Source organism: Papilio xuthus, unplaced genomic scaffold, assembly GCF_000836235.2.
Source record: "Papilio xuthus unplaced genomic scaffold, Pxut_1.1 DF825946.1, whole genome shotgun sequence".
Classification (NCBI taxonomy): Eukaryota; Metazoa; Arthropoda; class Insecta; order Lepidoptera; family Papilionidae; genus Papilio; species Papilio xuthus.
Genome location: NW_013532703.1, coordinates 12237826 through 12253527, shown reverse-complemented (window position 1 = coordinate 12253527; position 15702 = coordinate 12237826). Strand labels below are relative to the sequence as shown.

General features: G+C 35.1%; 1 protein-coding gene across 2 annotated transcripts in view; it reads left to right on the top strand.

Annotated features, from left to right (window-relative positions):
- LOC106124501 (semaphorin-1A) overlaps positions 1-15702 on the top strand; it is a 106419-nt gene that overhangs the window by 74247 nt on the left and 16470 nt on the right. The window contains exon 1 of one of the 2 annotated variants that reach the window (XM_013321228.1): positions 10296-10633. The exons of the other annotated variant lie outside the window; for it this stretch is intronic. The gene's annotated coding sequence lies outside the window, so the exon portion shown is untranslated. Of the gene's footprint in view, positions 1-10295; positions 10634-15702 lie in introns of those variants that run through there. 2 annotated transcript variants of the gene reach the window in all.

The following is a 15702-nucleotide window of genomic DNA, read 5'->3' as shown; positions in this document are numbered from 1 at the left end:
CGATCTCTCTAGAGATCCATGGCAGCGTCTAGTCGACAGTCTAGTCACTTCATATTATTGCCAATTGTAACATTACTTCGTGTTTAAATTATTCAATAAATAGGTTTTACCTGTAAGTCTACCAAAAAATAGGTAAAATGTTGTAAATGCTACATGACGTAATTTTGTTAATGAAATAAACCTTATTTACCCTATAAGGCTGATAAAACATCGTAACTGGAAAATATACAAATTTTGTTGAAATTGTTGTTTTACTGGAATTGTATTTGAAATATATTTTACTGTATTACGTTCTATAAGTCTATAATTATGCAATGAACAATAGATCGATGTATTAACAAGTAATACGGCGATATGGATACGCGTAATATAAAGGATATTTGATAATAAAGTATCCCGGATAAAGTGGATAAAAACAACACGGTCGATCGGACCGAGGCGATCTGAATTATCGTCAGACATTGAATTTAATTTTACGCTTCGCGGAAAAAATTATGATTTACAAAGTTGAAAGCGAATCAAATTGTTTTTTTTTAATAATATCTAAGATCATTAATTCTATATAGAATCTTTTTCGATCTGTTATCGCCGTTCATGGAATAGGAAGGAATTGGAAAGTCATCTTACACTGTTTTTCTTAGTACAATATACCCCTATTTTATAGCACGCCATGGCCCTATTTTACAGGAGAATTGATGTACTTACTAAGCTATATTTCCATACAATACTTCCTGCGTGATGTTCTGATTGAGTCAATTGATCTGATCCCATGAAAGATTTCTCAGAAATACACCTTAACGGAGCTGTAATATATTTTTCTCTTCGTTATTGGTAAACAAGGATTATCTACACAATCTTATTTTCTACTTAGCTCAAAGTCCAAGGACTTTTGTAAACACTTACGTTAAACATCTTTCCCCTAAGCTGTTGTAAGTACTATATTTACGTTTTGCGTTAACGCCTCGCGTCTCTAACACTCTTATGAAGTGAAGTGAACATGAAAGCGATTAGCCATTCTATTTAAAACTAATATTCGTGCATTATTTAGGAAGTTTGTGGAATGTTTACTGCAGCTCTGGCAACGGGCTAAACGCTGAGAGTAAACAAATATCGCCGGCTAGCGGCGAGCGAGGCGCGCCGGCCGGCCGGGTGTTCGTGTATTGGACGCTATACGCTGCATTTATACCCAGATTATTTTGTTGATATTCGAGAAAACTTTTGAATTATAACGATGTACGGTGTAGGATATAATCTGTTTTATAGTTGTTGAGGAATATTTTGCACACGATGTTGTGATAAAATTAGCGTCCTATTTCTAAACTAGTTTAGAACATTGATTTAATATAATTTTAAGAATTTGTTATTAAATTTTAATGTAATAATTTTTTATTACTGTTTGTTAATATCATGAATAAAATCTTAAATTTTGCATTGACAGTACAGTGACTCGTCGTTTTATTTATTTATTAAAGTTGTACGCAGCGCAAAAGCCGTAGTGACGCCTAAAGGCATCCTTTGCTATACAATCTGACATTGAATAGAAATTATTAAAGAATCTTATTCAAAGAACATAAGATTCCTTGCCTACATAAAATACTGACAAATAGCTTTGCATATGTAAAATAATGAAAATTAAAAATGACGCGATCGTGTGAAACGGAAATCTATATTGTCCGATTAACTCACTGAATAATAACACTGTTGTCACAACTCACTAGTAGACAAAACTGAAATCTGTCGTAAATTGGAGATGACGTATAATTTACCACAATCATTTGTCATCTCTACACAGTTGACTTAGTGACATATGAAATAAAGTTCTGTAACGTCAGTGTTGGTAGTTTGTTGCTAATCAACAGAGGGCGTCACTGAGTCAGCTCGCAAACTTACTATGTAACAAGACGGAAGACTGTTAATGACAGTGTAATCAAATTGTAATATTAACGTTGAATTAATTTCCACAACAGACGATCGTAAAAGTCAATAAAATAAGACAACACAGTACAAAGTAAACGTAGGACGGTAGCATGCGAATCGTGTGGTTTATTATATTGTGTAATGTGGGAAAAAAAATTGCCAATTACTCTTATCACACGCTCCTGTCCTTACTGATTAGGTGTCGACGCAAACTTTTGCAGTCGCCACAATTACCAACATGTATACATTAACTGTGTTTGTGTGAAATTGCATTTTGCAGCTCCAAAGCAAGTTTTGTTTTTCTAAAATCCCACGACCGCGGGACTTATTTATAACAGTTTTCTCACACTCAAAACCTGAGATCGATTGTGCGACGTCTTCGGCTCCTCGGAGGAAGAGGAAGTCGGAACGTTAACATTGTGTCTGATTAATGGTTGATTGTATAAAGTAACAAATACTTGTTACAAACTGTGCTTATAACATCAACACTAACTATTGTATAACGTGATTAGTTTTAAGTGGGTTGATGTTTGTGAGAAGTAAAGGAGACGGAAAAAACTACAATGTTAAAGAATAATTGCTAAGCTAGTCGGTACAATTTACTGACTCACACTCAAAAAGAAATTCTACAAAAATACTTCAGTAATATACGAAATCTTGAAGTGATATCGGTATTGAAAGCTAACAATGGAGTTCTTTTATTGAGTCAAAGAGGCGACAAGGATCCCGGTCAGGCGGGGTCAATGCGATTTAATTGTGGTGATAAGAGGCCGCGTTTCGCGTGGGAGATAATCAACGGCGCATGACGCCTTGTAGAGATAATTTCGACGTCTTGTGCACGTCCGGCCTGCACGGTAACACCCTTACCCACCTACGTACCTCGCTATCTCAAAGCTCAAGAAAGCAGGCACCATTTCTTTACAAAATTTCATTTGGCTTTGTGGCTTCATTTTCATTCAAATTTTGTTTTTCCGATAAATAATTGCGATGTTTGCATAAAATGTGTGTCGCAGCAAAACAGTACTACTTTATCTTTATCCTTTGAATATTATTTTTCAGTGGAAATGTGTAAATAACTAGTAGCATTTTTAAAAAAGGAAATGCACGGACATTTATCGCAGTATTAAAATCCTGTGACAATGGGCCAGTGATGCTGCAAAGGCAAAAATAATCTCGAACAAATGAGCTATGAATGAAGATACAACAACAATACTCAACATTCGCTGTTACATAATTCTACACTGCAGTGGTTGGTTTTTTAACGTTCCCTAGTACCTACAATTCTCTTTTTGCGATGTCGCACCCGCTGTCTTCATACTAAAATATTACTCTTTACCGGCACAAAGACTTGCGGAAGGTTTATGAGAGCTTTTGCTACAGGATTTCTTTATATGAGAATGCAGGATGGAATTTAGCATACGTGTGATGGTTGGAATGATTTGTCGTTTTATTACGGAGCGGGTAGGATTGTGACGGCGGGCCTCGCGGCGAGGAGCGGCAATGGACGCGGGTCAGCGCGGCTCAATGAGCCACTTCCTGCGCTACGAACAAGGACATGCAGCCGACACGCGACCGGCCACCTCGCTATTTTGCACTATTATCTCCTAACATCCATAATGACCGGCCCACTGGCACTTAAGCTCGCTAATCTTCTGCGCTATTTCAACCGACGCATGCGATTACATGCCATATTAAACTCGGTCAATTGGGCACACCGTTACGATGATGTTCTCAATATGATTCATTTAGTCTTAAATTAACACATAAAAATCCGATTATAGATTATCAATATATCGGTTTAAACCGCGTTTAAGAAAGGTCTATGCCTAACAATGTACAAAGTCAGCATTATTGAACAATTGTTTTAATTTTGGAAATACTTATTACGAAATAATCCGAAAATTGTTATGTAACCGTGAAATGGATATCTCAGTACGATGCATTACATTGTCACGGTCGATCGACGTAGGGAATACGTTCCGCTGTTTACCGGCCATTGGAATCGTAACAAGAATTAATTGCGTGTATAATTGAATCTTACGGTCGACAGCACGCGCTGGTAGGGCAACGGGAAGGGCCGCGAACGTCAGCCAGGGCGTAGCGGCCAGCATGTAGGGTTGACCCTAGATGACCTCGCTTAATCCCTTTGACTGATTTACAGCAACCGACTTTTAAGGATAACGCTCATTTAATGCGGTACTTACAATGACAGAGGTAAGTTGTCGTTTAGTTAGTCTGTGAGTCCCGACATCCAAACACCTCCTTAAGTTTTCATACCTCGTTGTCTTGTTGTCACAAACTCTTCAAAGAGTAGATACATTTACACTATATAACCATCATGTTATTAACATTCGACAAGTTTGTCAGAAATAATCAACCTTTTTTAGGATTTAATAATTAATGGAAAAAGTTGCCCTAACTTTAAACTAAGTCAACTCCATTTACACAAATATCTATATAGTTGTATTTTCTTCGTTTAAAGAACAGAGAAAGTTACCTCTCACTCTAGAAATTACTAAAGCATTAGCACAATACGCCATTAGGCGGATGTCCACTTGGTTCCCGCGCTCGATTTGCATTTGTTTGGAATTAGCTCGGCCGCGGCCACCGCAACTCTTTGTGTCGTGCACCTGTGTCCTAGCACACTACATACACATCCGTCGACAGCACAACGAAGCTGTACAACTAGGATAAACGATGTAATCGCGAACTGCATGCCTGCAAACAATAACCATAGTACAATGCGCCAGGAAATACTAACAACACACATATGCAACATTTTAAGAGTGGTAAAACCCGCTTTAACATCTTCGCACGAATTGGCCAGGTTCGCCCGGTGAAATACCACCACCACACAGAAAACAGGCGTGAAGTGGAAGCAATTCCGCGTTTCGTCTGATGAGTGTGCGTCCCGGAAGCCTAATTTAGTCCTCTTTCTCTTCCCACCCTTTTCTTATAAGGACAGGATGGGAAGTGAAAGTGGACTTTCCGGATGAGAGGATGCATGGAAAGGGAAAATATTTTCTTTCTGTGCATCCTCTCCTCCGTCGATGAAAGGTAGGCAACGCATATGCAATTGCGTATGTCTATGGGCAACGGTCACTTCGCTACATCAGCGATTTCAGGTGGCCGCTCGCTCGTTTGCCACCTAATGATATAAAAAAAAAATCAAAACCCACGTCCTGTCTCGTGAAGTTGACAACCATAGTAAACTGCTATCGGTTTTCCAATAAATTATGTCGATTTTTAAATATTTTAATAAACATAAAATATGAGGAACATTATATCTATTAGAAATGAGAAATTATAATTGAAATTGAAACAAATTTGAGTTCTGTACCTAGGTATGTATGTACGAAATTCTCTTAGATATATGAAAAAATGCCGAAAAACATATTCTAATGAAACTGTCTATTCCAACCACGATTCAATCATTCACTGGAGTCACCGTAATATATAATGCTGTACGTAAGAAATCTGTACATGTATTAGGTCCCCACGGTACACATGAGACTAGATAAAAACCAATGGAAAGCTAACTTCATTGTAGTAAGGATTAAAACTGACAAGAACTATGCCACCGTTAAATTTTATTTGACTTCTATCGGAGGATAAACTAGCGGCTTATACGATATTACGGTGGGTTTCCACTGCTTTGCATCTGTACAACATACACTGTTAAAAATATCTTTTTGTACAGGTTTACAGCAATGGAAACTCATTCCTAAGTAGTCAACTAACTATAAATATCCAAATGGATGTCTAAAGCACTTGTTAATGGAACGCAACAAAGACTAGGACTATTGATTTGGAAATACCCGTGACGACAACCGTTTGACTAAACTACCCATTTCAGTAATTTTTTAAAATAATTTAAACCACATTTTTTATCGGTTAAATGTAGCTTGATCTATAAAGTTTAATTGCGGAAGAATCGATAGCTACGAGTATAACTTGTTTAAAAGTATTTATTGAGCAAATACTTCAAGTTTGTAATAACGGCAAACTAATTAACATGTAGATTAATAGGTCAATTAGAGTAATTGATGTAGTTAAAAAAGCACTTACAATCCTAAATGAAGTAGACAAAAAAATCAAATTGATTAGTTTTAGTAGAAATAAAAGCATTCAAACTACTACTAATAAAACTAATTACTATCTTTTTAAGCAATTTATCGCATGATTTAATATTATATTTAGTGTAATTGCAGTGATTTCAAAAATCTAAGTTGCCTCTACCCTATGCCCAGTCAAAGAATCCTTTGAACGTAACGTTTTAATAATAAATGTCTTCGTTTCAGAATTGAAATGAGTTCTCGAGGTTTGCTACAGTCTTATTAGAGAGATAAGTTATTAATTGGACGGTAGTAAGGAATGGTAATGAAAAATTGCTCGCTTCCCCTTATCTATGCAGCTTTCGGAGCGAGACGTCGGACCGTATCGTTAGCAGGCCACATCTAGCCGATATCTTTACTGTTACCCTCACAAACTCAAGATAACTATACTCTTCTTATCGGAAATGATATTAAATCTTTTGATATAAAGTAAGCCAACCCTCAGGTAACTCTAAGTGAAATGGTAACCAAATTTTAATCTTTTAAAACCTCTACCAATTTTCCTTAAAAATGTTGAAGTTATGATAAATTTATTTAGGTAAAGACGCTTGCGCTTCAAGTTCAATGATTTTTTAATATTAGCAGATTTCTCTTATTTTACTAATATTTCTTGTACCAGTCCTACTAAGCTCTAGGATTGTGCTAGGATATGGTTTACAATAATAGTCGAATAGCGGGATTCAATCTCAACCTTAACCATTAGGCTATTGGCGCTTCAAATGATGACTTTTTATCGCTGCAAAAAACCTAGTAAATATCTCGTTAAACCTGTACTGTAAGCTTAAACATCTCAAATCACACCGATCTCTGACCAGGCTACCAATGTTAGCCGTGAAACTTATCCGAATGGGAGCACTCATTCGTCAATGGCAAGCCGCCAAAAAATCGTTCCATTCTCGTGCCTTATTCTGTACAAAAGGAGATAGCGACGTCTTTCGCCTGAATATATTGTGCCAGAGCTTGCAGCGCCCTCTACAGCCGCCTCTGATATGCAAATAGGCTCCGGCAAGATCGTAAACCGTTCCATATCAGATAACGTAATTTGGAGCAGAAATACACCGACTTCATGTAATTTCTGTATTATGCTTGTGCCAAATTAAATTATTTCTTCAATTTAGAAATTTGTACCGAGAATTAGATAACGAGTGGGTAATTAATATAATTTATGTTGCTCGTCGTGCCAAGTTTCTTATTTTAGAATTAAAATTAATATAACGTTGTATTTTCTTTAATCATTATACGCCTTGTATTGTAACTAATACGTAACAATACGTAAAGTTAAAGCTTGTTACTGTCTTTTGAAATTGTTTAAGAAGTATTTCTTTATAATTTAACGCATAGGCAGATGTTAGACAAAGGTTATGGGTAACCCACGGGACGCCCGGCGCGATATCTACCTGCTCCGCCTATCAAACATCTTGGGCCTCTTTTTGCTTATCTTTCGTAATATATTATTCACGTGGAAGACGAAAGAGACGTCACCAGATATACTTTCTTTGTTTTGATACGATTAACTTTATTTTTTTCCGTATTAAATTTAATTAAATAATTTTCCAAAAATGTGCATTAACTCTTATTTAATACGTATACAAGTTAAATGAATATTAAAAAAAATAATCACACTAACAACGGTTGTTTGCAAACTTTTTAAATTAAACACGAGAGGCGACGAACTTGATCTTCTAGTTGACAATAATTAGCGATAAGCAAAGCTGTAACAATACCGTCCTACCAAGAATTCTGTAATATAAGCGAAGCGACAAACAACTTGATCAAAGCGCATGCAAAACTAGTATGGAAAACAAATGCTGCAAGTCCTTTAAGTAATTAAATTAATCCAAATTCGTTGTTACGCTATTAAGAAGTAAACTGTAAAATAATTCGTACCGCAAACTTTCACATAATCCAGCAATCTTCAATAATTACTAACCTTTGTCATGTTGAAATGAATCTTCGCTAGGGTTTTGTTGGTATGCATAACATAGTTTTTGACTTAAAACAATATATAGCATTAAAAATTTGATTTAGTTATTAGTTATTTCTATACCTATAATTAAAAGTATAATGTTCTATACTTATATATGAATCAACTAATAGACCAAGTACTGTAAAATGACCAGGAAAAATATTAACAGGGAAGTAAGATGTCGCATTCGAGTAACTGTGTTGCTTTAATTATCTTGAGTGCAGCACATGGTTAGCGTAACGTGGCTCTGGCTCTTCCACGGCTTGTCATTACAAGCCTAATTACCTATCATTACATTCTAACAGCTAAGATAACCAACATTTTTCCTTTAAACTGAACATTCCTAACTGTTACCGGATCAATTAGACGATTAAATGATACCGCTATGCTTGTTGAACGGGTAAAAACTAAAATACTTCTTTTACTAATATTTTAAATGCAAAAGTTATATAAACTTTGATTAGAAATATTTGTTGCAAGATATCTCTGGGACTAAACGGATTTGGATTAAATTTTGCACAGGAAAATTCTGAAAAAGGTTAGTTCCCGTGGGATAGATTTGTTTTTTTTTTATAATTACTTCATAACTCCGCAGCAGCAGAAATAAACAATCATTTTTTTCTACACAGACAAATTTACGGGAAACAGCCAGAGTCTAAAGCGGTGATTTTTTTTTCTATATTTAATGTTTTTTTTAATGTGGTCATGTACTTAGTGAGCATCTAGAAGTCGATGCAGGCTGCTAATAAAATGATGCTAAAATAAACTTTATCTTGCTTTGTAAAAAAATTTCTTGGCTACATGGGGTATGTGTCGATAAAATAGAATAACATCGACAGTTTAATGATGACAGGGCACGCACCGCAGTTGTTATATCAATACTTCCTGAGGTGTATTGATAAAACAAACTGCGATTGAGGCGCGTCAGCTAAGGCGGTTACCGTATAGACAAACCTTCAAAGAACATCGTACTCAAGTGAGGTCAATCCAGTACTGCCAATGGTCGGATTCATTACTGCCATTTTATAGTTTTTATTTTTTTCTTTTTTTAGCGTGAAAGTGGCTTGCATTAAAAATATTAGGTTGATAACTCAAACTTGGAACAGAATAAGAGAAAATCAAATAGAACGTAAAATACATTAGTATTATAATTTGCTTTACAATATTAATTTTCATGTATGCTTAAACAAACCAGTTCGGACGCAACAGTATGTATTTGTGGTATCTTTTTATTTTAACATATTTATGACGGTAAATAATCTAAGTTTTCGTTTTCGAATTTAAATTTATACTTAGCGGGAACCTGTTATTTTTGGCGGGATAGTGCAAAAGCGTGGCCTTTTATCGTTGATCCGTTCCATTTGTAGTGCAGGTAGATTTTAGCTACTGGCTAACTTGCAACTACTAAAACAAAACTAAAACAGTATTATATTACGTCTTATCCTCTATATGCAAAATGTTTCCGTTGTTACTAGCTCAATGAACTTGCCCGTTATATCTTTGACTTTCTCTGAACTGCAGTCATTAAGTTAGATTTTCTGCCGAGCTTAGCCGTTGCATTGGCATTTGTTCAAAAGCAGTTGTAAAGCTCAGTGTTGTAATTTCCATACCCGCTTCTAATTCTCAAAGTACAATTTGTTATCAAGATTTTCCTCTCCTACCTCATGGCTTTTGCGATAATCACAGTTTCCTACAATTTCTATGGCCGGAATAACAATAAATTTATGATTTCTTGATACAGGGGTCTTGTCGTAAATGCAACAAAAGGTTACGGTGTAATAAAAGTCACATTCAGGTACGTAGAAAAGGTGTAGCAAAAGATACATCCCTCTCCCTCACTCCGCAATATATTAGACAAAAAAATATAAACGCATCTAAAATTTTAATATTGTTTCAAAATTTCAACACAATTTAGTATTTGAGAGTATGTGTTGTTTGATAATCTGAAAGCACTTACCTATAACTGTTACTAACACTAACGACCCAAATCTATAATCGAATGGTGCTGGAAGCTTAGAGAAAGCTTTGCTTCGTGTTACTTATTTTTCTACAGACATAGTGTCAGTCTTCATCTCTATTATTACCCTTCCCAATCGACGAAGTACATTTCTATTTTATGGCCCCTCATTTAAAAGCGTCAACAGAAAACAAAAAAACATCCTATAAAATGAAACTGGCAATGCTTGTAGCGCGAGGCGAGGTGAGCGTGGCAACGACGCGCGCGCATGTTGTGAAAGAGATAGAAAAGCTGGTCGGGCGAGTTCGTGGGGAGCCCCCCGCGGCCCCTGCGCTCTCCCCGCCCGCCAGTGCCGCCGTCGTCGCCGACTGTGTTGCGTGTGTGCTGCTGCCGTTGACCGCGCGCTTGGCGTCCACTGTAAACATTGCACTGCATACAACAAACTGTTACGTTACACTCTCCTACTTCTTAGGAACCGGTTACTCCCGATATTTCTAAGTGACACGTACCAATTGTGTGATTTTGTGTTACCTGGAATAGTTTTGTGAAAATCTAGTTAACTTAATGATAATTGAAAGTGCTTGTGGAATCATTTTATCAGTAGTGCAGTAATGTGAGTGGATATACAGAATTTTCTCTATAATTGGATTGCTTTACGGCAGCGAATAATTTAAATTGGTGAGTGTTTGGTTTCTCTACTATTTTGTACATAGCAAAGCGTGAGTCCGATACAACAAAAAGTCGTATCGTATAGGGGGCGATGGAGTGTGCGGGCATTGTTGACACATCTACGTTTACCAGCCGTTTTGATTTCCTCGGAAGGTTCGAAACAATTCCAATTTTTTAAATGTTGACACAGTTCTCTTTTTAGCTGACTTCAAAAAGAAGAAGGTTATCATAGACACCATTTTTACGAAACTCTGTCAAAATTTTTGGCAATAATGAGGGTATTTTTAACAGAACACATTATTTTTCGTCTAGTTATATAATCGCATACTGACCAAATTTCAATAGTTACGCTGTGCCACTTGCATATTTAACCAACACAACTCATGATATTTAATCAATATGTACTTAAATATTAAGGGATGAAACTTGTCCCAATTACAAAATAAAACGCATGGGCGCCATAGACGCTGCAGGCAATTTGGTCGTGGGTCCGATCCACAAGCTATCCAACCGACGCCGTTGAGGCGTTGTAAAAACGAAATTGAAATAAAGAAAAACATTTTTTCACGACACGTAAACTATGTCGAAAAGCAACCACCAAGTTAATTTAGGTATTAATACGAAATGTATCCCAGAACCCTGTTTCGTTAACGTTACTTTGCAGTGACATCTAGCGACATTAAACGAAATCATGCACACATTTCTACCTTAAACTAAAAAAAACCTATAAATTCCTTGTCATTAGGGTCTTCCATTATTTTTCTTTAGGCATGGTTTATTTCCATAGATGTACAAATTACTAAGTTCATCTCTCCACCTACAAATAGCGTTTCAAAGCGTGATCGAGAGATTCTTTACCCCATCTTACTCATGCAATTGTTAAGTAGTCGTTAATTAAGAAAACCTCGTAAATTTGGTCGTTATAACAATTTGTTGGGTGTATCATTCAATTACGAGTATTTCTTTGTAAAGAGGGGTGACAAAATAATGTAGACAAAACGCATTTTAGAATATACCATTCAAAAAAATTCGCATTTAGTTACTTCAATTTCTTTTGACACATGACCACTGTTTACCTCGATGAATTATGCATCTTACTCGATGACCGATGCTTAAGTGCAAAAATCAATCACGTAAAAAACGCCTTTCTGTTAAACATGAGCTGTCAATGTTCCTCTTTTTATTTATTGGACCCCTATTGGGACGGACCGACGAACCTTTTTGACTTAAGTGCAATATATGTTACGTCAGTTTTAAACAAATAGTTATTCAAATTATGTTAAAAATACTGAATCGCTTGTGCCGTGCAACTTTATGGCGGTAATTCAAGGTTTTATGCACTAACCAGTAATTTATTCTGCTTAAGTCAATTATATACCTACAACTTCCGCTTTTTTAGATATGTTCACAATGAATTTTGAAATATAATTTATTTTAATTTATACTACAAATAATACTTTATCGATCACCGCTGCAGTTGAATGACAGAAATAGAAACAAACAAACCGACTCATAATTAACAAAATTTTAAGAGCTCGGGACGATGATTTGTCCTTATTTCTCAAGCGAAGTTAGTATACGGGAAAACACTTTAATCTGGGTAAACCTAATATAATGTACGTCATATTTAAACCATTGTGCTTGCATTTTGCAAATCAAAAAGAATAATCTCGAAATTTTCGATTGCAAATAAGAACAACGTTGAAGATCGAATATTTTCATAACCGATTTTTATCAACCCATCTCTAGTGAATTGTCAAACTAATCTATTTTAAATAGACACACTATATCAAAAGCAATATACAGATTATAAATTTTAAGGTGTCAGCTCTATCCCAATTTTCATTTCTGTATAATCTATAATATTATATACTACCGAAAAAACGCTCATCGGTAAAGTCCAAATTTCTCTTCATCTAAATATAATTTAATAGCTATTAATAGTTTTGGATTTTCTTTATCATAACATTGTTTATAAATAGTTTAATTATGTGAACGGGTTAGTTAACGAGGATCTAGTGAATGAGTGACATTATCAACATCCTGCGTAATTGCGCATGCGTCATGTTGTTTAAGATAGTCGAGAGCGACCGCTGATGGGGAAGCCAGATGGACCGGAACGAAACATTACAAAACTCCTTTGGTCGACCAATAAATTAATGTTAATTTATTATTCATTTATTTTTGGTGCGCCCGAACCGCTTGTTAATATTAACGATCTTCGCAAGGGGAAATTGAATTTTAAACGGAGAAAGTTTTTACGTTATTTGTTTACTCTTTGTACTACTAAATGCATTTTCTGTATTTTCTGTTATGATATTCAAGATTTTTATGAAACTTGTAATTAATTTGAAACTTTACTATTGGATGAATTATTAAAGAAGCAATATCCAAAATTTACTTCGATAGTAGCGAAAAAAAAATCAATTGTTTTAAAATACTTTAATATAGAAGATGGAACTTCAAAGAACGCTAGTTTCTCTCCCATTATTACAAAGCACTAATAATTATTCAAGGAAAGATAATTAACATTCTACGAAAGGACCACAAATGAAGAAAACGTTTAATAAAAACTTTATGGCATTTAAAAAAACTTTTAAATTATCTATGCTTTTTTTTCTATTATTCACAAAGTATCTAAACAGAGATCTTCATTTAACATAATTCTTCAAGATTAAAATCCTCGGTTCAGTGGAGCGTGCTGCAAAATGCGGGGAACTTTGCAAATCTTAAAGAACCAACCAAAGTAATATCACATCTTTTGATCTTTTAAATTGCTATCATATATTAAATGTACTATATATTTCTAAATTGCATCAAGCTCTTATCAAGTCCCGTTGCAAACTGTCTAGGGTATAATGTCAATAAGTTATTTTAACATAAAATATTCTAACATAATTTAAATATTTTTCGAGATCTTAAAGTTATGGGAATGAAATAAATTGTTTTTTAGACTATTTAATAAGATAACTAAATTATATCTTTAAACCATCATCACACTTCAGATCTGGTCTCCAATCCAAGACCTTCCTATTTACGAATCCATAAAAAATGGATAGTATATTATACACAGTATATAGTACACTGTATGCAACTCCTAATCTGACTATTGGTCCGTCTTAACCGGTCTCTTAACTGGTATCGTAAGCTTTGTAATCTGTTGCCAACAACAAAGTTATGGAACCACGGAGGTTCCTTACACTTAATTTTTACATCAAAAATTTCAATTGTTTTGTCTTTGGAAATAAAACACATATCATTCATCGCTAATTGATTTATAAACATTCGATGAAATTGATCCGTAATAAAAATCATTAAACTACATGACATTCAACACGTATGTATACATGAAGCGCGAATGATACGAATGTCTGCGATATTCAATATTTGCGTGTCGTATGACAAATGAAGTGCAAATATTATTGTTAATCAGCTATTGTTAAACGTCTGTCAATCGTTTAAAGAATTGTAACGATATATTCAGCACTACGAATATGTCTAATGTGAATAAATATCCATATTTTATGTTAGAAAGAAGTCGACGGTTTAAAGTCCAACTACCGTAATAAGTCTAGAAGTAGGAAGTAAGATTTTTTAAAATACTGCTAGCTATTAAAAATCCGAAAATGTCTCAGTGTATTGACCCAACACTTACTGAAATGACGTTTGTGTCCCCTCATTATTCATTGTGACACTGGACTTTGTAACGAAAGCACGTCATTTGCGCCAAATGATTCTAACTAATACTGTCTAAAAGTATATATCTACTTATTCACTGTTTATATATTCTAACCATGCAGGTAGTTATCCTCTACAGTTTGGACGTGTACGTAGCTAACATTTCACGCGTGACGTCGCCCGAGGCAGGCCATAAATTAGGGGCAGATATAGAAAATGCGACAAACTGTCTTTATCGACGATTCCGTATGCTAACCACTCCGCTTTAAGGATAAATCTCGACGTCACACTTCCTCGAAACTTATCAAAGCTCTGTTATTTATGCAAAAATGTTTTTTCTTTCTTTTTGTATAAAATATCCCTTTTAGAGATTAGATATACATAATAATGTAAACACCACAAATCATTTCCGCAATAGCTACAATGAAAAAAATAACGCACGTAAGAAAGGATGACACAGACACTGGAGTAACATTTCTTAATTAAAATCACCGCCTCTATGAGTATTCTAGTTTTAGGGAATTATAACTGAGACAATTGGGCTCTGTTACTCATAGTAAAGCTAAAGTACCTTTTCGTCTTTTCTTATCCTTATTCTAAATCTCTTTGAATCTACTAACCTAACCCAAGGCACTATTTTTGTATGGAGCGTCTCTCGTTTGACCTTTTCAGCGTTAATGTAAACTTTTTTTTTTTTAGGTTAGGCTTTAAACGACCACTAGTACATTATGTGGCCGTCCGCCGCAAGTAACTCGACGTATAGTTTGTCACTCGGGAATAGAAGCTACTAAAACACTCGGACAACTGTTTACCACTCGAAACATTGCTTAAGTTTGATGGTTGTTGTAACCATCAAAGCGCCGCAACGATGTCAGGGCCACAATAAAATGATCCCAAGCCCAATAAAACAGATCCAGTATTAAATTTATCTGTAATAAGGAACCGGTAGAAAGCATTTCACTACAACGTTAAACTAAATAATATATCACTTTGTGATTGTCAAGAGTATACTGCGATCTTCTGTGCACATTCAAAAGGGAACAAAGAAAATAACACATTATTCGTATATATATCTAGACAAAAGCAATCAATTACCGATAAATGTTCTACTACTAAATGTCGCCATGGCGACCCAACGTGGACCTCAACCTTAGCCGTCACAATTATAATTTTACATACATTAAAGAAGCAATTCTCTCTAAAGTACTATAAGGGTAAACAATTTAAATTCCTATCTACAACTCGAAGAAAAATTAGCAAATAAGGCAAAAATTAGTTGTTTAGTAATCAATGTCACATATAGAAACTAATCACACAGGATGATCCAACGATGTATAGAAAATTTTATAAAGAGCAGGAAAATATGACGGTATCAACACAATGCCAAACTGTACAAATTA